This window comes from Polyodon spathula, chromosome 9 (genome assembly GCF_017654505.1).
Source record: "Polyodon spathula isolate WHYD16114869_AA chromosome 9, ASM1765450v1, whole genome shotgun sequence".
Classification (NCBI taxonomy): domain Eukaryota; kingdom Metazoa; phylum Chordata; class Actinopteri; order Acipenseriformes; family Polyodontidae; genus Polyodon; species Polyodon spathula.
In genome coordinates, this window is record NC_054542.1 from 20,603,682 (window position 1) to 20,627,826 (window position 24,145).

At 38.0% G+C, this 24,145-nt stretch overlaps 1 protein-coding gene across 2 annotated transcripts in view; it reads left to right on the forward strand.

The window, feature by feature from the left end:
- Positions 1-655: 655 nt before the first annotated feature.
- Positions 656-24,145, forward strand: part of LOC121320487 (DNA repair protein REV1-like) — an 87,675-nt gene continuing 64,185 nt past the window's right edge. The window contains exons 1-2 of one of the 2 annotated variants that reach the window (XM_041258853.1): positions 656-891; positions 10,077-10,188. The gene's annotated coding sequence lies outside the window, so the exon portion shown is untranslated. The remainder of the gene's footprint in view (positions 892-10,076; positions 10,189-24,145) is intronic. The other variant, XM_041258855.1, reaches the window with a different exon arrangement.

The following is a 24,145-nucleotide window of genomic DNA, read 5'->3' on the forward strand; positions in this document are numbered from 1 at the left end:
CAGATGTGGGCCAATCCAGAAGAAAACGATTTTTTTTTTTACATTATTCAAAAACAGGAAAGAGTGCGCGGAGGAACTGAAGACAATGAACTTAAACGCCTTTAGTCAAGGCTGTTTTTAAGCGTGACCTAGTGCTGAGGTATACTAGCACAATAACACAGGTAATTATACAGTACATAACATGCAAATCGGCCTCCACATTATCAAACAAGTCTCCCTGGTTGTGCAAACTATCCAGTGCTTAACCACACAGCAACACCACCTCGTCTAGACCATTCAGGTACTCTAATTATATATATATATATATATATATATATATATATATATATATATATATATATATATATAATATAGATATATATATATATATATATATGGTTTAGAATTTAGATTTTTCCCGAAAGAAAAAAAAAGACTAGAAGACTAGACCTAGTCAAGAAATTGATCATCCCGCTAGGTGGATAGTGTTAAGTGATTATTCCCATCTGCCGTGTTACATGTTTGCTGCAAGGGTTTTATGTCGCCAAAGCCGCCAGTATCCGCAGACAGACACCAACGACAGTGAATATCGAAAGTCTGTGTTGCGCTGCGTCAATGTAGATAGCAGTCAAACCGTTAGAGGTCGCTGTGAGACCCTCCGCCTGCGGTGCGTCTGTTAAACAGTGACCCCGGCAGGAGGAGGGTCTGCGGCGGTAAGCAGCGAGAGGAGGAGTCGGAGAGAAGGCGGCTAGAAATGGAGTGAGTGAGAGAGAGGACTGACTTGGAATCGCTTGTCTTATTGAAGAGCTACGAGAAAGACCGAGACAAAGACAAGGAATAAACAAAAAAGAAAACCAGAAAATTTCGGAAAAGGAGAAGTTGGCAGATAGATGGTTGTCTCTATGTCGAAAGGTGAGGACGGTTTCCTAGCGTTGTAACATTTACAGCTGTTAAAACAATAAACAGTTTGCTTTGTAAAGAATGATAATTTTGATTTCGGTGTGTAATGCATTACTGGTATATCGTTTGCATGCATTGCAAAAACATTGTGTATCTTGCAAATGGTAAGTCGGCTTTTGTGTGGTTCTATTCTGTATTTTCCTCTGGTTGTTGCATTGTTGGTGTAAGTGTAACTTGCCCGAGCTTGCCTATCCCCTGCCTTGCCGGCTGTATGTTTTTTTAGGCCGGTCTATGTCAGACTGTCCCACCCACCAGCCGCATCACATGGGACTGTACGACGAGCAGACACAACATTATCGGGCCAAACATTTCTGAGGTCCAGTGACATTTTACCGTTGAGGAATCAGTCAGTAGGTAATGGAGCCGGCGGGTTTCGAAAGCTGACCGTCTCTGTTCAAAAACATAATAATAATAATAATAATAATAATAATAATAACAGAAACGCTGGCTTACGTGTCCATGTTTTGACAGGCGTTGCTACACTGCGTTTTTGGAAGGGGGGTACTGTAGCCACTCTGTATTGCTATTTATTACCCCTCCGTTACATACAGCCCCAAACTGGCAAATACTTACTCTATAACTGTTTTTTATTTTGTTTATTTCACAGGAGAGTGAAATGCAGCGGCTTAGTTTTTGTGGGGTGTAGCTGCAGTTGGCATGGCACAAGTTACCCCCCTCTCCACTTCTCCAGTGCAGTGGGTCACATCGCCAGTGGTGTTTGGGCACGTGTTGTTATAATTTGAATAAACTTAGGATGCACCACCATTTCAGTTCAGCTGTGACCCCTGTAGCAGCTTGAAAAGCAACACTTTTCAATGGAGCGTCATTTGTCTATTTCTACTTCCATTATTTGTACTGTTTTGCATGTTAACGTCTTTAATCTGAAATAGTTATATTATTTTCCAGTGTAACAATGTTGATGCAATATGTAAAAACGCAGGAGTTCTGGTTGAAAACGCAGATTTTGAGATGGTATGCAATCAACACTTGGGCTGGTGGTGACGTCAGGCCAGGAAGTAGACGGGGCAAAGAGTGGTGAGCGAATTGTGCTGTTGCATCGGTTTATTATAAATAAACAATTTTAACGCCTAATAAACAATTTTAAAAACGCAAAAAAAATCCCCAAACAAAACGGCACGCTGGCCAAAATAAATAAACAGACAAAACAGTGGACAAACCTCAAAACAAGTATCGTACTGAACTGTTTCAGCACAAGTTTGGAGGTTGTTTTTTATTCTTTGACTTGACAAAGTCGGAAAAATCTCTCTCCTGTTCTCCACTCTGAACACCCAACCCCAAGTGAGGTATTCGTGCATCTATATAGTTATTCTTTCTCCTCCTCTCTCTCCCGTTTTCCACTATGAACACCCAGCCCCAAGTGAGTGATTCGTGCATCTATATATACAGCTGTGCCGGTATTCGATTGCTAATTAGTCATTCACTTGAATCCCAGCATGTGAACTAATTTATGCCATCCCTGTGCTCACATACTGCTAAATATTTTAATCTGCATATGGAGTGATTGTGCAATCCCTGTGCCTAAATACAAATGTCATTTGTGCAACATATCCCACACAGTACTGTGCAAAAGTTTTAGGCAGGTGAGAAAAAATGCTGTAAACAACAAATGGTAAAGTGGTGACGTCAGGCCAGGAAGTAGACGGGGCAAATTGGTGAGCGAATTGTGCTGTTGCATCTTTTATTCAATTCTTCTAAACAATTTTAAACAGCAAAAAAACCCCAAACATCTTGGAGAACGGCACGCTGGCCAAAATAAATAAACAGGGCTCTGTGGGGGACAAAACAGTGCTGAAACCTCAAAACAAGTATTTCGCTGAACTGTGCAGAATAAATCAGCACAGAAGTAGCAATTGCATGATGGATTGTTATCTTCTTTCTCAGCATTGAGGAGACCTTAATTCTGACCAAATCCCCAACTCCATTTGCAGAAATGCAGCCCCAAACTTGCAAGGAACCTCCACCATGCTTCACTGTTGCCTGCAGACACTCATTCGTGTACCGCTCTCCAGCCCTTCGGTGAACAAACTGCCTTCTGCTACAGCCAAATATTTCAAATTTTGACTCATCAGTCCAGAGCACCTGCATTTTTCTGAACCCCAGTTCCTGTGTTTTCGTGCATAGTTGAGTCGCTTGGCCGTGCACGTCGGAGGTATGGCTTTTTGGCCACAAGTCTTCCATGAAGGCCACTTCTGACCAGACTTCTCCAGACAGTAGATTTTGTATCTCCCACTGTTTTCTGCCAATTCTGAGCTGAGTGATTGCTGGACATCTTCTGATTGCAGTAAGCATGATGTGTTTTTCATCTGCTGCAGTAAAACCACTGCGTCTACGGTCCTCAACGTTGCCCGTTTCTTTGTGCTTCTTCAAAAGAGCTTGGACAGCACATCTGGAAACCCCTGTGACCTTGCTGTGCAGTATAACTACCTTGTGTCTTGTTGCTGTGCTCAGTCTTGCCATGGTGATGACTTTTGACAGTAAACTGTCTTCAGCAACCTCACCTTGTTAGCTGAGTTTGCTGTTCCTCACCCAGTTTTATTCCTCCTACACAGCTGTTTCTGTTTCAGTTAATGATTGTGTTTCAACCTACATATTGAATTGATGATCATTAATACCTGTTTGGTATAATTGTTTAATCATACACCTGACTATATGCCTTAAAAAAATGACTTTGTGCAAGTGAGAAGAACATGCTGTTTTGAAAGAAAAGGGTGGTACACCAAATATGGATTTGATTTAGATTTTTCTTCTGTTCACCACTTTGCATTTAGTTAAAACAGCATCAATTCATGTCTAGGTAGCATTCTTACACAGTTTTTGAAGGAACTCAGTACAGGTGTGGTTGGTGTGTGTGTGTGTGTGTGTGTGTGTGTGTGTGTGTATCTTGGATATACTAATATATATATTTATATACAGTTCTTCTGTGGATTTAGGCAGCCTCAGTTGCTTCTCAGTCGATATATATATATATACACACACATACACACACACACACACACACACAGTGCCTTGCAAAAGTATTCAGACCCCTGACCAATTCTCTCATATTACTGAATTACAAATGGTACATTGAAATTTCTTTCTGTTTGATATTTTATTTTTAAACACTGAAACTCAGAATCAATTATTGTAAGGTGATATTGGTTTTATGTTGGGAAATATTTTTAAGAAAAATAAAAAACTGAAATATCTTGCTTGCATAAGTATTCAACCCCTGTGCTGTGGAAGCTCCTAGTTTGCACCAATGAAAGAAATTAACCAAACGAGGACACGGTTACCTTACCATTGGCCTCCACCTGTGAACAATTAAAGTTGCTGTCGCATTTTCTGCATAAAAACCCCACTGTTGAAGGATCATTGGTAAGGCTGTGAATCTGAAGGAAAATGAAGACCAAAGAGCATTCTACAGAAGTTAGAGATAAAGTAATACAAATGGATAGATTAGGGAAAGGGTACAAAATAATATCCAAGTGTTTGGATATCCCAGTGAGCACAGTTGGATCAATAAGCAGGAAGTGGAAGCTGCATCACGCCACCCAGACACTGCCAAGAAAAGGCAGTCCCTCAAAACTCAGCGCTCAAACAAGAGGGAGGCCAACAATCACTTTGAAGGAGCTACAGAGTTCAGTGGCTGGGAGTGGAGTAATGGTGCACCAGTCAACCATATCAAGAGCTCTGCATAACACTGGCCTGTATGGGAGGGTGGCAAGAAAGAAACCGTTACTCAAAAAGTACCATCTGAAAGCACGTCTGAAGTTTGCCAGAAAGCATGAGAGTGACCCAGCTGCGATGTGGGAAAAGGTTTTGTGGTCAGATGAGACCAAGATAGAGATTTTTGGCCAGAACTCAAAGCGCTATGTGTGGCGCAAACCTAACACTGTCCATGCCTCAAGACACTCCATCCCTGCAGTGAAGTATGGTGGTGGCAGCATCATGCTGTGGGGATGCTTCTCATCAGCAGGGACTGGGCATCTTGTTACAATTGAAGGAAGAATGGATAGAGCAAAATACAGGAAAATACTGCAAGAGAATCTGCTTCAGTCCGCTAAAAAACTGAAGCTTGGCCAAAGCAACATTGGAGTGGATCAAGAACAAAAAGGTGAATGTCCTACAGTGGCCCAGTCAAAGTCCTAATCACAATCCCATTGAGAATCTGTAGCACTATTTGAAAATTGCAGTCCACAAGCGTCGTCCAACCAACCTGAACAACCTGGAGCAAATCTGCCAAGAAGAATGGGCCAAAATCACTCCAACACTGCAAAGCTGGTACATACTTACCCAAAAAGACTTAAAGCTGTTATTGCAGCGAAAGGTGGCTCTACCAAATATTAATGTGTGGGGGTTGAATACTTATGCAAGCAAGATATTTCATTTTTTTATTTTTCTTAAATATTTCCCAACATAAAACCAATGTCACCTTACAATAACCGATTTTGAGTTTCAGTGTTTTAAAATAAAATATCAAACAGAACGAAATTTCGATGCACCATTTGTAATTCAGTAATATGAGAGAATTTGTCAGGGGTCTGAATGCTTTTGCAAGTCATTGTGTGTGTGTGTGTGTGTCTATATATATAATACGCACAGGGGCCGGGCAGCCCACCACATATGCTTTTTACAAATAGGCTTTATAAAGGCTAGCACGACCTCTGGATATCATTAAATGGTCACGCAAACTAGTTGTGTTACCCGAGTATCCCAAACATTACTTTCGTTACTTTTCTTCCTTGCCGTCTTACTTTACAAAATAATTGCAGACATCGGAGGGCATTGTAGTTTGATCAATACAGTATTTGTAATTCTAGCACAACACTCTTAACTTGCTCTGTAACTTTGAAGACTCCAGCACAGATCCAGTCCCACCAGTAAACACTCACAGGGAGTGGGGCAGGGGGGAGAAAGTGAGCTGTCACATGCAGATTCAGTGAGTCAGACCTGAGGGGAGCAGAGAAGTGCTTAATGCAAAAAAGAATTGCAGATTCCAAATTTTAATACAAAGTAAAGCTTTCATTTGCTTAAACCATTTACAAAAAAACGATGCACAGACTTGACTGTCAACAGTTGTCAAATAATACGATGCATCAGTAAATCTCTGCTATTCAGGGATCGGTGCCACAATCTGGAAATACCTTTTTATTTTTATTTTTTTTAAAACTATACCTAATTTATTTACACTTGGGTGTTCTCTGAATTAATATTGGGGAAAAATAAGATTTTGAAATCTTATTATACGTATTCACAAGGATGTAAGGGCTAAATAAATGTCACTCACCACCTAGAGTGTTTTGTTTATTATGGATGTTTGCATTTTACTCTCTAACTCCATTCACAGTAATTTCAGAATGTTTTCATTTCTAATGGTGAAGCATTGAACTCGTGTTTTTATTGTACGGCTATTTTGTAATTATTTGCGTACCACGATTTTCTCATCCACTTCCTAATTCCAAATGTGGCTTTACCTCGTTCGTTTGTTTAGAGATGCCATTTTATTAAAAATACATAACAAATGTCAGAAAAAAATGGTTGCCATTAACTCTCTTACCCCTATGGACTGGATCATACCACGCCCACTACAGCATGAACACAGAGTGCACCAATGAAGCGCCAGATCGACTGAGGATACAGCCCGCCCCAGTGTCAATCTTTATGTTGCACCAATTAGAAAAACCACGTGGAGGCAATTGCCAAACACCTTACCTTTTAAAATATCCGCCCTTACTGTAGCACCACAGCAGTCAGATATGCAACGGACTGCTGTATATGATGACAAATTACTTAAATTAGTACATTAAAAAATATTAGTTTGGTGAAATTTATCAAATGGCCAGTTATACATCAACATATTAGTTAACGTTTAACCACTTTAGAGTTTATATGTTTTAAACGTTTAACATTTCCATCCCTACTCTGTAGATGATTAAATTGTTCTTGAGGGATATAATTTTCATCTTCCATTGGGTATAGGAATTTGCAGCATATTCTCCAAGATCACTTCAAGCCGTTGTGACTGTTTCAAGTAAAATGTCTTAATGTTTCGGATACACATGCATAACCTCTCTAGAAACCTTGACCTCTTTAACCTAGGTTGTGCATCTCAAGGAGCATGCAGTTGAAGAGTCCATCGTTCCTTTTCTCTTTGGCCTTGAATCTCTTAAAATGTGAACAATGTGGAGGGCGGCTGGGATTATTGGATTAATAGTTCAAAGAAAATATATCCTTAACCTTAAAATATGAAAGTGAGGATACTATACATAATTTGAGAAGCTGTAGTACGTACTACAGAACTGTGCTAGTATTTAAGTTTCCCCCATGCTGAAACAGATTTGCACAGGGGTGGGATTTTTCGTCTTATTAAAAATATTTTGGTAACTGAATAGTTAGTGTGTGTTTGGAATGTGTACTGTAGCAATGGCGGGTGTTGGCGAGCCGAGAGCTGATTTCGTAAGCAAAAACGAAAAGTTGTTTTCAGCTTCTTGCAATTTACAGTGAAAAATATGCATTTTATTTTTCTTCCAGTATTTTACACTGTAAAGTCACTTATCAGAGCAGTGCATTTGGTTACTATGGTAACAAGGAAAAAAAAAAAAAAAAAAAAAAACCTACTTCATGATTGGTGTTCGAGTTATACTTGTACTAATCTGTACATTGATCTAGCGAGTCAGTGGCATATATGTTACAATTTACTAATAATGTCTGTTTTTAAAACGTCATCATTATTTCTACGTAGTTTTACAAATGTAAAGAAAAATACAAAAACGTTGTCATTTGAAGTTTTCCGTGTACATGATTTATTGATTTTAAAGGCAGCAAAATATAGAAGTTGCACGTTCCTTTTCAGTAGTATGTCGACATAATTTTAAAAGGTTTACAAAACTTGAAAATGTCGCTGAATTTGTTGCTCAGGGGTTTAAAAAAAAAAAAAAAAAAATCTATTTTTGTCTGCTTATGTTTTTTTGCATCCAGTATATTTATAGAACATTGATACATGTTTAAATATTGTTTCAATAGCGACTCCAGTTTCAGTGTTTAAATGTGGTTTGATCTTTAACGTAGCGCAAATACTTCCAAGGTTAGCTCAAAGATATTCTATTTAATAGAATAGAAATAAATAGAATATCTTTGTTTAGCTGTACCTGAGAGAATGCAGTAAAAATGAACTAGAAACAAGGTATTCTCAGCACAGTAATTTCTGTTTGCACTTTGTTTTAAAATGAAACAGTTTGTGCAATTATTGTGCACAGTGTGTTTGTTTCTGTATGTTTATATGCATATTTGCGTTGTTTGTAGTATATAGGCTACGTGCAACAACTGTTAAAATAAAAACTACTAAAAATGTTCGCCTTGCTTCACTTGGCACCATACATTTTCAGTCTTGGCTACTTTGCTCTGCTCCCACCCCTGTTTTTACAAAGAATTCACACAATGAAAGTAGAACTCAAATGAGGCCTGCATTCTACATTTAAATATTTCTTCTGATTTTGTTTTTACTTTCTGTATTGTTTACTGGCTGGTTTTGGGGTTAGTTTAAACATGAGATAAATGGCAAGTGCATGTTTAAACTTGACAACAATAGAGTAATAGAGCCTCCTACTGCTTGAAGTTAATTAAATGAATGATTGTGAAGTGATGTACAATGGAAGTTCAGGCACTGCTTCCATCTAGTTTACTGAGCTCGGTCTGGACGTGTGAGTTAAGCTAATTGAACACCAACATGTGGATTAGATTTATTGCTCACAAATGTTTTTTTGTGATTGATATGTTTTGAGCTCTTCTTTCATTCAGAAAGTTAACATTGATTTTGACATAATCAAACAGCAGCTGGCAACGCATCTGTCTGGTCTATTCAACAAATGTAATACTTACTTTTCTGAACTTATGCGGGAACACGCCACTACACACTTGTGTGAGAATATTGAAGCTAAACTGCCACCCTCTCTCCCATCAAAGCTGTTAGAAGAGCTAATTGACATTTCATCAGACATCTCCCTCAGAACCAAGTTCAGTGAAATGCCGCTGGAGACGTTTTGGTGTGAGTGCTCCAATGAATACAACATTGCTTCTTCTGCAGCACTGAAAGTGCTGGTCGCATTCAGTACAACCTGCTTATGCGAAACTGGATTTTCAGCCATGACATCGATGAAAACAAAGTACAGAGCCAGGATGAACATTGACCATGACATGCGAGTGCGCTGGGAGAAGATACCTCCACATCTGGATAGAACTGTTGCTGATGCGAGTTATTTCACTCAATGTTTTTCCTTCTTTATGCAAATCAAGGTTATTAAAATAGTAGAAAACACTAGCGGAGGCTTTGACTAAATTGTTGATGCTCATACTGCATCGGAGTAGAAAAATGCAGCCTGTCTATGACTTTTGCACAGCAGTGTGTGTGTGTGTGTGTATATATGTGTATATATATATATGTGTGTGTATGTGTATGTATATATGTATATATATATATATATATATGTGTATGTATGTATATATATATATATATATATATATATATATATATATATATATATATATATATATATATAATCTCTCTATAATGTTTATAAATCCCGTGGTCTTAGGTTTATTGTGATGATTAAGATGACTGTGACTTACTGTAAAATATAAATATAGTTTGCTGTAGTTGTTAAATGTAGTGCAGGTATTGAACCTACCACAGTAAAAGTGCTATATTGTAATTCCATATTCGTGTTTGTCAATTTGAGATGGTAGTTGCTATACATACCTCTTGGTCACACAAATGTAGTTCAAGATTTTGTTTGTCATTCTAGATAAAATACTGGGTCATTTTAAAAGTAAGGTTCAGCAAACTGTAGTGTTGAAAGTGGCTTAATGGTGGAGTCTTGTGTGTAGAACCAGGGCACAATGCAAATACCAGAATGACAGGGCTGTAATGTGCCATCTGACAGGAGCTAAAATGCATTGAGGAGTACCCCAATAACCGGTACAAAGTAATTTTCTAGTTTTTACTGCTTCCACAGTTGACCTGTTGCTAAACACAAAACAACACCATTCTTCACAAAACTTCCCTTTTTAAAATATAAATCCCCAACATTACTTTCGTTCAGGGAGACGCTAATCTGTTTGTTGTCTGTAATTCACAGGAACCCCAATTTTGTCTGTTTTCCATCCCTGAAGGTTGTCCAAGACAAGTCTGTGTAATACAAGTGTCCAGCCTATCAAGGTGTCGTAAGGGCATGTTTGACAGTGTCTCAGGCAAGTAACATTTGTCCCTTTTTTATTGTTATATTTACATGTACAACTATGGCCATATGTTTTGTATCGCCCTAGAATTTTAGGATTGAGACATTTTAATTAAAATAAATAAATAAAATTGTGAGCATAATTTAGATCTTTTATGTAACATCATGTAATCAAAGAAACCAGGGGCGTCATTTGAGAAATTCTGGGGGAGGTAACGTTGTGTCAACCCAAGTAGTATCATGAATGAGAAAAAAACAGGCAGTAATTGGGTCAGTTTACAATGAGATACCGTTCTTATCTTAAATAAAATTATTTTTAAAGCACAACACTGGTTTATAACAAATTCGATAAATGTTATGTTGCGTTTACACTGGCCGTTTTTAGTACAGCTTTGGGCTGTCTCAGGTCTTTCTGCAGTGTAAATGCACACTGCCAACTAAAAATGTCGATTAGCGGCAGCTTAGCTCTGTCTGAAAGGCAGTGTAAACTCACCCGACTTTAGGATGGCTCACGCAAGACTTGAGTGCCGCTCGGCTCCTCCCCCATGGTATCAAAACAGGAAGAAGCTGCAGTGTCATTGCAGCGTCGCAAAAAGAGAACGACTTGAGACGCAAACATCCTGAATATTTGAATTTATTAACTGTTTATATTGGGGAGTAATTGTTAATATCTACGTTTTATTATTAAATCGTCGTCAAAAGTGTGCATACGCCAAATATCCATATATTGGGCTGTGTAAACTTTTGACGAAAGCTTTTTTGCTTTGTTAAACAGGTGCAGACACCGGTGGACTTCAAAGAAACAAACGTGTAATATTTCAGTGTATTGGTGAGAATTATTTTATAAAATGCTATCAAGTAATTTTATACAAAAACTATCCTGGATTGTGTTTTTCCCAGTTATTTTATTGTAAACCACTTAGTTATCGGTTTAGTTTCAAACACGCTTTAACACACCGTCTTTTTGAGTGCACTCTGAGCGGAAACACCAAATAAATACAAATACCGAGTAGTAGTGGCATTTCTGGCGAAAAGATCTGTGCAACCCCTTCTTTGCACGTTTTGATTACAGTTGATCTGTTACGCAGTTGCGTTTTACATGTTCTGTTCTAAGTTTTAAATAAAGATTGTTTTAATAATTTGCGGTCCCTGTCATTTTGTTTTTTAAAAAAGGAACGAAATGTTTCGAATAATTACAAACAATGTAGATACTGTACTTGTATAACAATATTATTATTCATTTAAAGTAGTAGTATTTGTAACAAGGCTAATTTTGAAAAAGTAAAACTTATTATCTGCAATTGTATACAATAAATGTTTTTTTCTCCAGTATTCCCGTGACTGCTTAGCCTATTTTAACTAGAAAATAAAGGACTTATACATCATACAGTTATCTATATATACAAGATGAGATAATAAACATCAAATTTGCTTATCTTACTCAAGGTAAAATCCTTCACATAACAAATGGGTCAGGAACCGCTGTGTTCTGTCAAACACTGTCTAAACAAATAACCATTTTTCTTGTAGACTGCAAGATAAGTATATATTTAAGATGAGTTCCCGCAATGTGAACACGCACTGTATTGTTTGTTTGTAATACCACTGTCTCTTCTGTCTTGGTGGTTTGGGGATGGGAAAACTTGTCATCCCTTGTCATCGAAACAATTGAGATGGTATGCACGCACATTCGGACTTAAGCTGGCAGTGTAAATGCAGCATTAGAGTCTTGCATTGGGTTGGGTACCCGTGGTTCACCACGGGTGACCCACAGAAGCATGTCGGGTTCGTGTCAGAATGCAAATTTACAATTCGCGGTTTACAAATTTTCTGGTGCATGTAAAAATAAATAAATAAATAACATTGTCGGGTCAGACTCGAGTCTGAATTTGAATCGGCAAAAACGTTTTCTGTCCTTTCAGTGTACTTGCCTATGTAACCTTTCCCAAATAAGGTATTAGAAGGTAAATGTACCGCTATTTCCTGCACTAAAGCAGGCGATTAGGGAGGAGTCAGCTGACTAAGCAGTGTTCTCGGTTAGTATTGCTGCTTGCTTGATACGTTGCAAGACCCTTTTTATCACATCTGCTTGGTGATATTAAAAATGTCTGTGGACGAGGTGAAACAAGGTAGCATAGGGTTTGTATTTTGTAGTGTAGAAAATAATGAACATGTGACTGGATTCATTGCTTGTAAAACCTGTCATGTTTTTGTGAACGACAGACACAAAACTGGTACATTTATGCAAAAGCACAGGTGTAGGTCCTTTTCAACTGGTGGCACAAAAGGAATAGACAGATATTTTATAGTAGAGATGGTTAATATGCTATAGTGTTAAAATATATTCAGACCACTAGAGAAAGCTACCATGCTGTATAGCCTATTGTGTAAAGTCAGTCTTTGGAGAATGGTAGAGATATCTATCTGTGTGTGAATGTGTGAGAGAGTCAGTTGACGCAGGCAGTAGGTAAACGACAAACACTTTCGGTTCAGGTTGCTGGTCTTATTAAATCGGGTTGGTCGCGGGTAAGAACATTGTGTAACAAAATTATTATTTTTTTTTTGTTCTTGGGTAGTAAGTGTTATTTCCTAATTGCTTATGCCTCAAAAGTATAGAACATGGCTATTATTCCCCACAAACTTTGCTTCTGTGACCAGTACAGTGATATTTCAAAATACCACTATTTCCAATGGGAAAATGGGCAAATGTGTGTCTTTTCGTTCACATAAAGTCAGAAAAAAACAACATATGAATCCAAATTTAACATGTATTTATACTAAAGTAATACAAAAATGACTACAAAAGATTTAGAAGAGAATAGTTTAGTTTTTCGAGATTTACAATTATACTGTATTCCCCACCGTGGGGAGGAGGTGGTCTTGAAGTTTTCAGGTTCCAGTCCTTGTTTACAGCTGTCGCCTCGGGTAAAATGTGAAAAGCACCCCCAGATATGAACAGCTTCCGGATGCTTCATTGTTGCACCTTCAAACTCTAATCCACCTCGGTTCCAAAGCAGCTGAAGGGGGGCTTGTCAGAGAAAATTACTTGGACCCAGTCATCTTTGATCCAGTCTTTGTACGTTTGACAAAAGAGCAGGCCTCCCTGACACCAGACCATTCTCCAAGAGATGCCTTCTCACAGTGCACACAGAAGCCTTCACTCCCTCCCAAACTTGAACGGCTTAGGTGGTGATCTTGGCGAGCAGTGTTGACTTTTGGGCTTCCAGACCTTCCTTATGAAGTGCAATGATGGCTGAGAGTGTTTCTAAGGAGGTATGGCTCTTCTGCAGGGATTACTCTGAAGTTATAAAATCTATGTAAAAATCATGCTTATATAGCTTAAATCTACTTGTTACCACTTCTAACTGTCACCTTTTCATAATTTCTAATTGAGTAACACATGTCAAGATTTATAATGTATTTTCGGAAATAGTATGTTCATATTAGATTTTGAAATGTCGCTTTTTTCACTTTTTTTTTGTTAAGTATATCTAGGGTTCTTTTTTGTTTTTTTTATTATTTTTGGTCACTTTGTGACTGTGATTGATTATGTTTCATTTGATAATGTTAAAAAAAAAAAAAAGAGCACTTTATTTTTAATTCAAACCGAATATAAAAAACGAGTTCAGTTAAATTGCTTTTTCCAGATATAAAGTCTTAATGACCCATTGCAAAAATGTTATAACCTGTTTTGCAAATTAATAATTTCCTCTGAATTACAGTTTTAATTAAATCAATTTAACTTAACTGGCTGTTTTGCGTTCGTTCCTCAGTTAGGTCACCAGTTTGAGTAGTGAAGATTAACATTTTTAGGTTTCCTATCCTCCAGACTTGGAATTTTGATGAATACAGTCCATGGTTGGAAGACAATCTGATTGTTTAGTGGTTTGTAGAGTACAGTAGATTTTACAGTTTCCCTTTGCTCTTACCTGCAGGAAGTATCTTGAGGTATACGTGCTTGAACTTTTGATTCTTTCTTTGTCAGTGACACCACTGTTTTAGTCTATGTTGGAGTACAGGGATGGAAATAAGACTCCTGTTGATAGCAGTTTGATCCATTCCTGGTTTTACTGCAACTTTAATAAAACACACCGGAGGTTGTTACCTATACACTATGGCTCCTAGTAAAACCTCATAGGAGTCTTATGTCCATCCCTGGAATAAGGTAATTCCTTGTGATATTTTCCCCACAATGTCAATATTCTATTTATATATGAGTCGTTTACTGACGGCATTAATACAATTTGTGTTAGTTAATCCGATAGTGGATGTATTGTTTATTTGTTGCAGTGTAGTGAGAGAATATGAATGGAGAGACACCTGTTTCACAGACAAAGGGTTCTGTTGCTCTGCTGGCAGAGTTGGTTTACTGTCTCTAGGAATACAGAAGCGCAGTGGTTCTTTCTCTTCCTGGTTGTCATAAACAGGATAGTCGTGTTTTTTTTTTTTTTCCTTCAGACAGGAGGTATAAACCTTTTTTTAACAACACAGCTGTGTTTAAACTGACTCCACTACCAAAGGAAAGCTAAACCTCAGGCACTGGGCAGTGGGAGGAAACGCAATTCTAAATAGAATACCGGGGATATAAATAAGGGCATTAACCTTCTTGAACAGTATGTCAGAATTGTTTTCATTGTCTCTTATTCCTTCTGGATAGAAGCAGCACGTTCCAAACTCCAAATTGAATTTGAATTTTGAATTGAAATTATGATTGGTGCCGTTTTTTTTTTTGCTGTATTTCAGTGGATCTTAAATGCTTGTTATTTGTACTGTATTTTAAAGTACATTATCTTTGAGAACTAAACCAAAGCTGCAGGGTTTTTGTAATTTCATACATTGCAGCTTCCATGTCTGCAGTCAGATCTGTCTGCACTGAGCAAAAATATAAATTTCAGTCCCTGACTGGAATACAAAAAAACATGACTGTTCAGTCAGCAAAGGGGATTTTGTTTAGACCTTTTAAAGGCTCAATTTTAAAACCACTTGCATACTGACTAGACTATCTAGCTCTGCTGCATTGATTGCCTGTTCTGCAGCGAGCCACATTAAGAATCTGTGTTTGGTATCCAACAAGGGATTTCTGATCACATTAAAATACGCTTCTAGTAGCAATTCACCATTTGAACTGTAATCAAAACAAATAGGTTTGTAATACTTGAGCATTATTTATTAACCAAATGTACTAACAAACTGGGGTTTTCAAGGCTGTGACAGTGCTCGACAAATGCTTTGTTTCAAGTCAATGGATTCTGTGTAGTGAATGGCAGTTAAGCCACCTTGCAGTGCTGCTGGTTAAAGAAAACATTGTCAAGGGATGTGTGTGTTTCTTTTGAGTTAAAAACAGCTGAATGCATTTTATCTTGGTAATGGAATCCTTTCTTAAGGCAAAATTAACTAGTTAATACTAACACAGGTGCCGGCTACAGGTGCCCTTTATGCCCTATTGTGGTAATATGGCTCTCTCCCCGTTGAAATACAGTATTCTTTCATCTGAGAGCAGCAGTACCTTAAACAGGGTAGCAACAACATACTTTTGGTTTGCTGCCAAGCTGATCAATTTGCATCTTTTTTAATAGTTTTTAACTCTATGAAGGAAATAGAATGCTCTTTGGTGGTAAATTTCCCTCCCGACCTGTGAGGGCGCTAAGTAACTAGGGACGAAATGGTAGTAAATTTCCACGATACGAATAGTTGAGAGCCCACTCTTTCACGATACATGATTATCACGATAGTAGCTGTTGTTTTTTAATTACTTTTTTTAACTGAATAAAGATAAAAGTAACAATTATGTGTTTACAAGCACACAGGTGGAAGAAAAATAATCTTAATGAAATTGTCCTCATTAATAGCTACAAAAAAATGATACCTGTAAGTCTCTCCAAATGGGACTGTAAGCTTTTTTCCTCCTTCGGATTTATTTATACATTTTATTTAAATGTACTTGGAACCAGTACATAATTACAAAATATGAAGCATCTGTATTTCTTTCAATACATTAAGTACTTGCTTTACACATATACTGCTAACTATTCTCAATTTTTTTTTTTTCAAATAGTCTGCAAAATAAATACATTTTGTACTATACACCCTGTAAGTATGGAATGTAGCAGTATGGGCATGATGTTCTTTATGCATATTCCTTTTTTTGTCGTTACTTGATTTATAATTTAAGAAAACACATTTCAATACTGTTATCAGCCTTACCCGAGGTAGCCTGTTTTTCTGGTGGCATAATAGCCTATAACGTATACATTTTGATGGACGTATTGAAATTATATACTGACAATTGAGGGTGTAACGGAGGACAGTATAGGGAGGGCGCTGCACTGGGGGGGGCGTTATTAAAGTGACCTTGCTTGTTGACTGCTGATGTTTAACTCCATCGGGTGCTAAGTATGGAAGGGCATGTTTGTTCCTGCTTTCGTTGTGCTTTTGCCACATTCTGCAGATTTGATGTGCACCCATTAGTACTGTATTTCCCCACTATATATTTTTTTTGTAGTGAAAGTACACTAGGGCTGTCAGTTAAGCCTCAAATAGGAATCGATTAATTAGGCACATAAAATATAATCGTTCTAGTAAATATTGATGATTGCACCATACATTTTTGGTGCATTCTTCTCCCCGCAATGTAATTATTTCAGTGTCATTGCAGTTCAGTAAAAGCCAGTGCACAACTACTGATGATTACCATGATTACTAAAACACGCACCCAGGACTGGTGGCAGTGTTTTGTTTTGCAAATTGACTGTGCTTATTATTTGGGGCTGTAACCCGTATTGTCAACAGTGCAATACCCATTGCTAGGTATTGCCTGGGATTATTATTTGCGGTCACCAGACCGGGATTATAATTAAGACAATTGCACTTGGATTCTTCTTGTCTGCCTTTTCATTAATCACCACATCACTGCTGCACCTGCACATTGCAAGCCACTTTGCCACAAACCTCTACTGGGGATGTATATTCACAGTGACAGGAATAGAGTGGGATTGCCCTATAGTTGTACATACTGTATATCTAGAGATCTGTAAATCCAACTGTGATAACACCTGGTTAGGACATTCTTTTGCACAAGTTAGAGTGAAAGCAGGCAATATAAGCAGGTGCCTGTATGTTAACGTATGTTCATGAGGTTGATCAAAGTCTTGTTCATGGTAATGATAGCTCTAATGTTGTATTTACAGATGTGATAGGGATGTGCCCTTAACAGTAGGGGTTTCGCTCTCAGTTCCAGGAGGGCCACAGTGTCTTATGGCTTTTGTTCCACCCGACCTCTCAATTACTTAATTGCTCTCCAAGCCTCAAAATGTTTTGTAGGTATTGTTCCTTGAATATAATGTTTTTTTTTTTTTTCTTTTTTAATCAACTGTAAAAGACCTTGAAAAAATATGAAGTGTCCAATTGAACAAGTAATTAAGTTAACTGTAAGCGGCCCTTGAGGATTGGAGTTTGACAGCCCTGCTCTACAGGGTGTGCAGTGTAATATACCATCCCTCGGCTGAGTGTGCGATCTGCAAATGGCCTTACAGATGGAGGGTGCATCCGATAACCTTTTAGGCATACAAAGTATCCATCTCACCCCTCTCGCTCTCCTGCTTAGAGTCATTATTTCTGACAGTTTGATTTAATCAGATTCATTTTACAGGAGATTAGCAATCTACAAGTAAAAAGAACATTTCAATTAAAAATACAAAATTGAATTAATACAATAATGTGGTCATACTTGCCCCACTAGTTTTCACCATTAAAGGTCCACGGTTTCTGCCTTGTGTTTTGTTTCTCCATTTCCGATTCATTGGCCTATTTATAAGCAGATTTTGTTATTGACCATACAAAGGCCATTTTACCTATGCTCAGTTAGGTTGGATGTACAGTAATGGATACCACAAAACAAAGGAATGCATTTAAGCATTTATTTACAATTTTACTAATGGCAGTCTGAGTGCGAGTGGTGTGGTAACAAACTCCTTACTCGCGCAACTGTACCACCAAACTTCTCCCTGCAACCAGCCTGTTGCCATGGTTTATCCATTCGCTGCCTGACCCGTATCTGAATGCAATGGAGTTGTTCAGAGTACTTGCAGTTGTGCACTTTCCCCAAGATGGCCAACTTTTGGTTTCCGCCTACAGTCGAGTCGACTCGTTGATGGGGAAGTGTACTACCAACCTTACCTGGCGCCCTTTCCGATCGGGAGGGAGATTTACAGCATCGATTCTTTCTCTCTATGACACAGCCCGAGGGTTTTTCACTTTCTCAACAGTGAAACTCCCTGATTTTATTGTTTTATTTATTTATTTAATTCAGATACCTTAACCATATGAAAGGAAGTTGTTGCGTTTAATTTTATATTTGATGTAGAAATCTTGCTTCTAGTCTTTAAAACATTAACAGTTACAAAAGCTAAGAGTTTAGCATAGTAATGCACGTTACAAAATGCATGTTACAAAACAAATTTATTATTGTCAGATAAAGGGTTATTCACCAATATATTTAAAAAATATAGCAAGTATTTCATACAGAACACATCGCACCATAAACCTATACCTAGCACAATAAAATTCCAGTTTGTCTAAATAAAATCAATGTAGTTAATGTGCAAAGGTACAGTAATAGTAAGAGGTCAATTGTATTTTGAATAACCCTACTAAGGTATAACTGGTATTGTGGTATGCAAAATACCACATCAGTGCAAACAAACACTTTTTTTTTTTTTTTTTTTTTTTTTTGCTGGAGTAATAATTGATCTGTTCACCCACTATGACAAAATCCACAGACCGCTTATTAAAAATTAATTGAAAACCATGCATTTCCATTTCTGGCAATGTTGACTGTACCTATTCCCAAAATCATGCTGCTGTGGTCTGGTCTGGATATTTTTGTTTTTATGAATTTATTCTTTAAAAAAGCTAAGCTTTTTAACTCTAATGCATGTATTCAACATGCAAATCCTGATGTATTAAATTAATCAAATAGGCCTAGAGCTGATTAACTCAATTTGTGAATTCTGGAAAACAAAAATGATGCGACAGCTTGCACCGTGTGCTGCCATGACAGTGGTTGTAGAAGGCTACAGGAATGTAAAAAAATGAATACAATTATTAAAGCTCCAGAGGGTTGTTTTGTACAGTGCATTATTGCATTAAATTTTGTGTACAAAACATTTTTTTTATTTTAGGTTTATAAGTTTGTACATGCGTTTGGATTGGTGGTAGTTTGAATTTTAAAAACAGCTAACAATTTTAGCAAAATGTCTTTTTTGCCAATTCTTTCTTTTCTAAAACAATGATTTTTTTAATTATACCTAGTATAGCTTTAGATCAACATACCAGACAACAAACACGAAACCCATATTTTTTCTACCGCATTTCTACTCTTCCTTTTTATAATATCCACCCTTACTGTGGCACTAGAGCAGTCTCATATGTGACGGACTAATGATGAAAAATAACATAAAATTAATGCACAGAAAAATGTGTTTGACATTTGTCATGTGACCGGCTGTATGTCCTAGCATATTATTAATTGTTTTACTCTTCTTTTAGAGTTTATATGTTTTAAAATTATCACCCCTGTCTCCATGAAACTCAACACCAGCTTGAGACTGCTATTGAGGGCCTTATTCAAAACATTAAGGAATGTTTTTTTTTATTATTTATTTATTGAACTAGGTTTATAGTTAACACCAAATATTTCTTTGGGCTACCAAACTTGCACCACTAGTCACCCGGTAGGCCACCATAAATTTTTCCCATGTTAAAAAAGAAAAATGGCACCAACCAAATGCAGTCTTTGCTAGCTGAACCACTAAGTCAGCTTCCTTACTAACTTCAATTCCCCTGTTATCATTGGCTGTATAAAAAGCTACTCAAATTGAGGAGCCAATAATAATAATGGGGAAATGTGCATTCCATGAAGGTAACACCCACCAGACTCCACTCTCCGGGTTGAGTGCTACTCAATGAAGTGTTACTGGCGCGCATGAAGCAAGGCTCACTGTGACCGTTTGTGCAAGATGGCTGCTATTTATAACACGTAATTTGACAGCTAAATGTGACTGTCTAGAGGGTGGGGCTGAACCATCAAAAAAAATAAAATAAAGCTTTCTGACGCTGAGAAAAAAGAAAGGATATGAGATGGATCGCTTTCGAAACAGATAGTAAGTTGGCATTACATTTCCTGTGGCTGACATAAGCAAAGAAAAGCAATGTTTTGTGATGTGTACACAGTTTCCGCAACTAGCAGACCCCCATTGCAGTGTTATAGAGGGCAGCAATAATTGCTGTTAAGAAGCGCGACAGTTCAGCAAGGCATCAGAGAGCTTTTGAAGCTGACCTAGCAAACCAGGGTAGACCGAAGCAGAGAAAACGTTGGTAAAGTGTGTCCTTTATAAATGTATACTGGCAGTGTTCACTATTAATAAGCACTTTCCATGGTTGTAGTCTGTTTAGTGACTGAAAATACAATAAATTGATAACTCTGGGATTTTAGGTTACATTCTCTTGTTTGACTCAGTTGTGCGACACACCGTACAGAACTATTATTAACAGACAGTATATTAGTAATATATATATATATATATATATATATATATATATATATATATATATATATATATATTATTATGAGGGTGTTATTGGCACATACAAAATAAATCAACCACTACATTATTATATCAGGCTGCCAAAAATGTATTTGACCTCGTCCAGTCTGAGATGTACCATAGCGTACTAGCGACACATACTCACACAAATGCTCACTTACAATACTGTGAAAAAGTATTTGGCCCCTGTCTGATTTTCTGTATTTTTACATATTTTTGACACTGAATGTTATCAAATCTTCAACCGAAATCTAATATTAGATAAAAGGAACCCTGAGTGAACAAATAACAGAACATTTTGATACTTACGATGGCTCTCAAAAGTATTTGCCCCCCTTGGACTTTTCCACATTTTAGAGTGTTACAACATGGAATCAAAATGGATTTAATTAGGAGTTTTTGCCACTGATCAACACGTCCATAATGTCAAAGTGAAAAATAAAATCTAAAAATTGTTCTAAATTAATTACAAATACAAAACAGAAAATAATTCATTGCATAAGTATTCACCCCCTTGAGTCCATATTTGGTAGAGAAACCTTTGGCAGCAATTGTAGCCATGAGTCTGTTTGGATAAGTCTCTACCAGCTTTGCACATCTGGACTCTGCAATTTATGCCCATTCTTCTTTGCAAAATTGCTCAAGCTCCGTCGTTGGATGGGGACCTTTGGTGAACAGCAATTTTTAACTCTTTCCACATATTCTCAATTGGATTGCGGTCCAGGCTTTGACTGGGCCACTCCAGGACATTGACCTTTTTGTTTTTAAGCCACTCCAGTGTGGCTTTGGCTGTGTGTTTTGGGGTCATTGTCCTGATGGAATATCTTCTCCCAAGTCCTCTTGCAGACTTCAGCAGGTTTTCCTCCAGGATTTCTCTGTACTTTGCTGCATCCATTTTGCCCTCTATCTTCACAAGCTTTCCAGGCCCTGATGCAAAGAAGCATCACCATAGCATGATGCTGCCACCACCATGCTTCACGGTAGGGATGGCGTTCTCAGGATGATGTGTGGTGTTAGGCTTTCACCAAACACAGCGCTTAGCATTGAGGCTAAAAAGCTCTATTTTGGTCTCATCATACCATATAATCTTCTTCCACTTGGTCTCAGAGTCTCCCCACATACCTTCTGGCAAACTCTAGCTGAGATTTGATGTGAGTTATTTTCAACAATGGCTTTCTTTTTGCCACTCCCATAAAGGCCAGTTTTGTGAAGCACCCGGTCTATTGTTGCCGTATGCACGGTGTCTCCCTGCTCAGCCGTGGAAGACTGTAACTCCTTTAGAGTTGCAATAGGCCTGTTGAAGGCCTCCCTGACTGGTGCCCTTCTCTCCCGGATACTCAGTTTTTGAGGACTGCCTGTTCTAGACAGATTCACAGTTGTGCCATATTCTCTCCATTTCTTAATAATGGACTTTACTGTGCTCCAGGGGATATTCAATGCCTTGGAAATGTTCTTATATCCTACCCATGATTGGTGCTTTTGAAGAACCTTATTCTGGATTTGCTTAGAATGTTCCTTTGTCTTCATGATGTAGTTTTTGTTAGGAAATGTACTAACCAACTGCGGGACCTCCCAGAGACAGGTGTATTTAACCTGAAATCATGTGAAACACCTTAACTGCACACAGATGGACTCCATTCAACTAATTATGTGACTTCTAAACATTGCACTAGAGCTTATTTTGGTGTGTCCTAGAAAAGGGGGTGAATACTTATGCAATCAATTATTTTCTGTTATGTATTTGTAATTTCAGATAATTTGTAGATTTTATTTTTCACTTTGACATTATGGACTTTTTTTGTGTTGATCAGTGGCAAAAACTCATAATTAAATCCATGTTGTAACACAATAAAATGTGGAAAAGTCCAAGGGGGTGAATACTTTTGAGAGCCACTGTATTTCATTTATTTACTAAAGAAAGTTATGCAACACTCAATGCCCCCGTGTGAAAAGTAATCGCCCCCTTAGACTCAGTAACGGGTTACTCCACCATTAGCAGCAATAACTGCAACCACATGATTTCTGTAGTTATTGATCAGCCTATCACAGCACTGTGGAGGAATTTTGGCCCACTCTATGCAGAACTGCTTCAACCTAGTGACATTTGTGGGTTTTCGAGCATAAACTGCTCGTTTCAGGTTCTGTCGCAACATTTCAATTGGGTTTAGGTCTGGACTTTGACTAGGCCATTCCAAAACTTAAAATTTCTTCTTGTTCAACCATTCTGGTGTAGATTTGCTTGTGCGTTTTTCGGATCATTGTCTTGCTGCATGACCCAGCTGTGCTTCAGCTTCAGCTCATAGATGGATGGCCTGACATTCTCCTGCAGAATTCATGGTTCCTTCAATGATTGCAAGCCGTCAAGGTCCTGATCCATGACACCACCATGCCATTCTTACTGTGGTATGCAGTGTTTGGATTTCATAGGACATAACGGGGCCCATGTTGGCCAGAAATTTACACTTTTGACTCATCTGTCCATAGAACATTGTTCCAGAACTCTTAAGGATCATCCAGGTACTTTTTGGCAAACCTAAGATGAGCATTCATGTTCTTATTGAGCAGTGGTTCCCTCCTTGCTACTCTGCCATGAATCCCATTTTTGCCCCGTGTCATTCTGATGGTAGAGTCATGAACACTGGCCTTAGCAGAGGCGAGAGAGGCCTGCAGATCCCTGAATGTTGTTCTAGGGTTTTTTGTGACTTCCTGGACGATTTTACGCCTTGCTCTTAGAGAGATTTTGGCAGGACGGCCACTCCTGGGAAGATTCACTACTGTCCCAAACTTTCTCCATTTGGACAATATGGCTCTGACGTTTGGTGGAGCCCCAGAGCCTTAGAAATGGCTTTGTAACCCTTTCCAGACTGATAGGCATCAACAACTTTTTTCCAGAGGTCTTCAGGAGTTTCTTTTGATCATTGCATGATGTGCCTCTAGAACCTGTGTGCTGACAACTTCACTCTGATGGTAAAGGCCAAAGTTAGTCAGATTTATATTTGGCAGGGCTGGCCCAAATCAGGCCTGATTGTTAACCAAAATATTCAAACAACTGACCCTAACTATCCCTTTAATTGGGTTGAGTTAACTAGAGGGGCAGTAACTTTTTCACACCTGAATACTGCATGTTTGATTACCTTGCACACCAAACAAATAAAAGAATCACCAAACTTTGGTGTCATTTTTTCTCTCAGACTCCCTCTATATACCACTACAATCCACAAAAGATCTGACCAAATTCAATGTGAAAAATGTAGAAAAATCAGATAGGGGGCAAATACTTTTTCATGGTACTGTACATTATAAGGTAGACGTGTAGTCAATGTTCTTGGTTTTTGTGTAAAAGTAAAATATTAACAGAATTTGCTC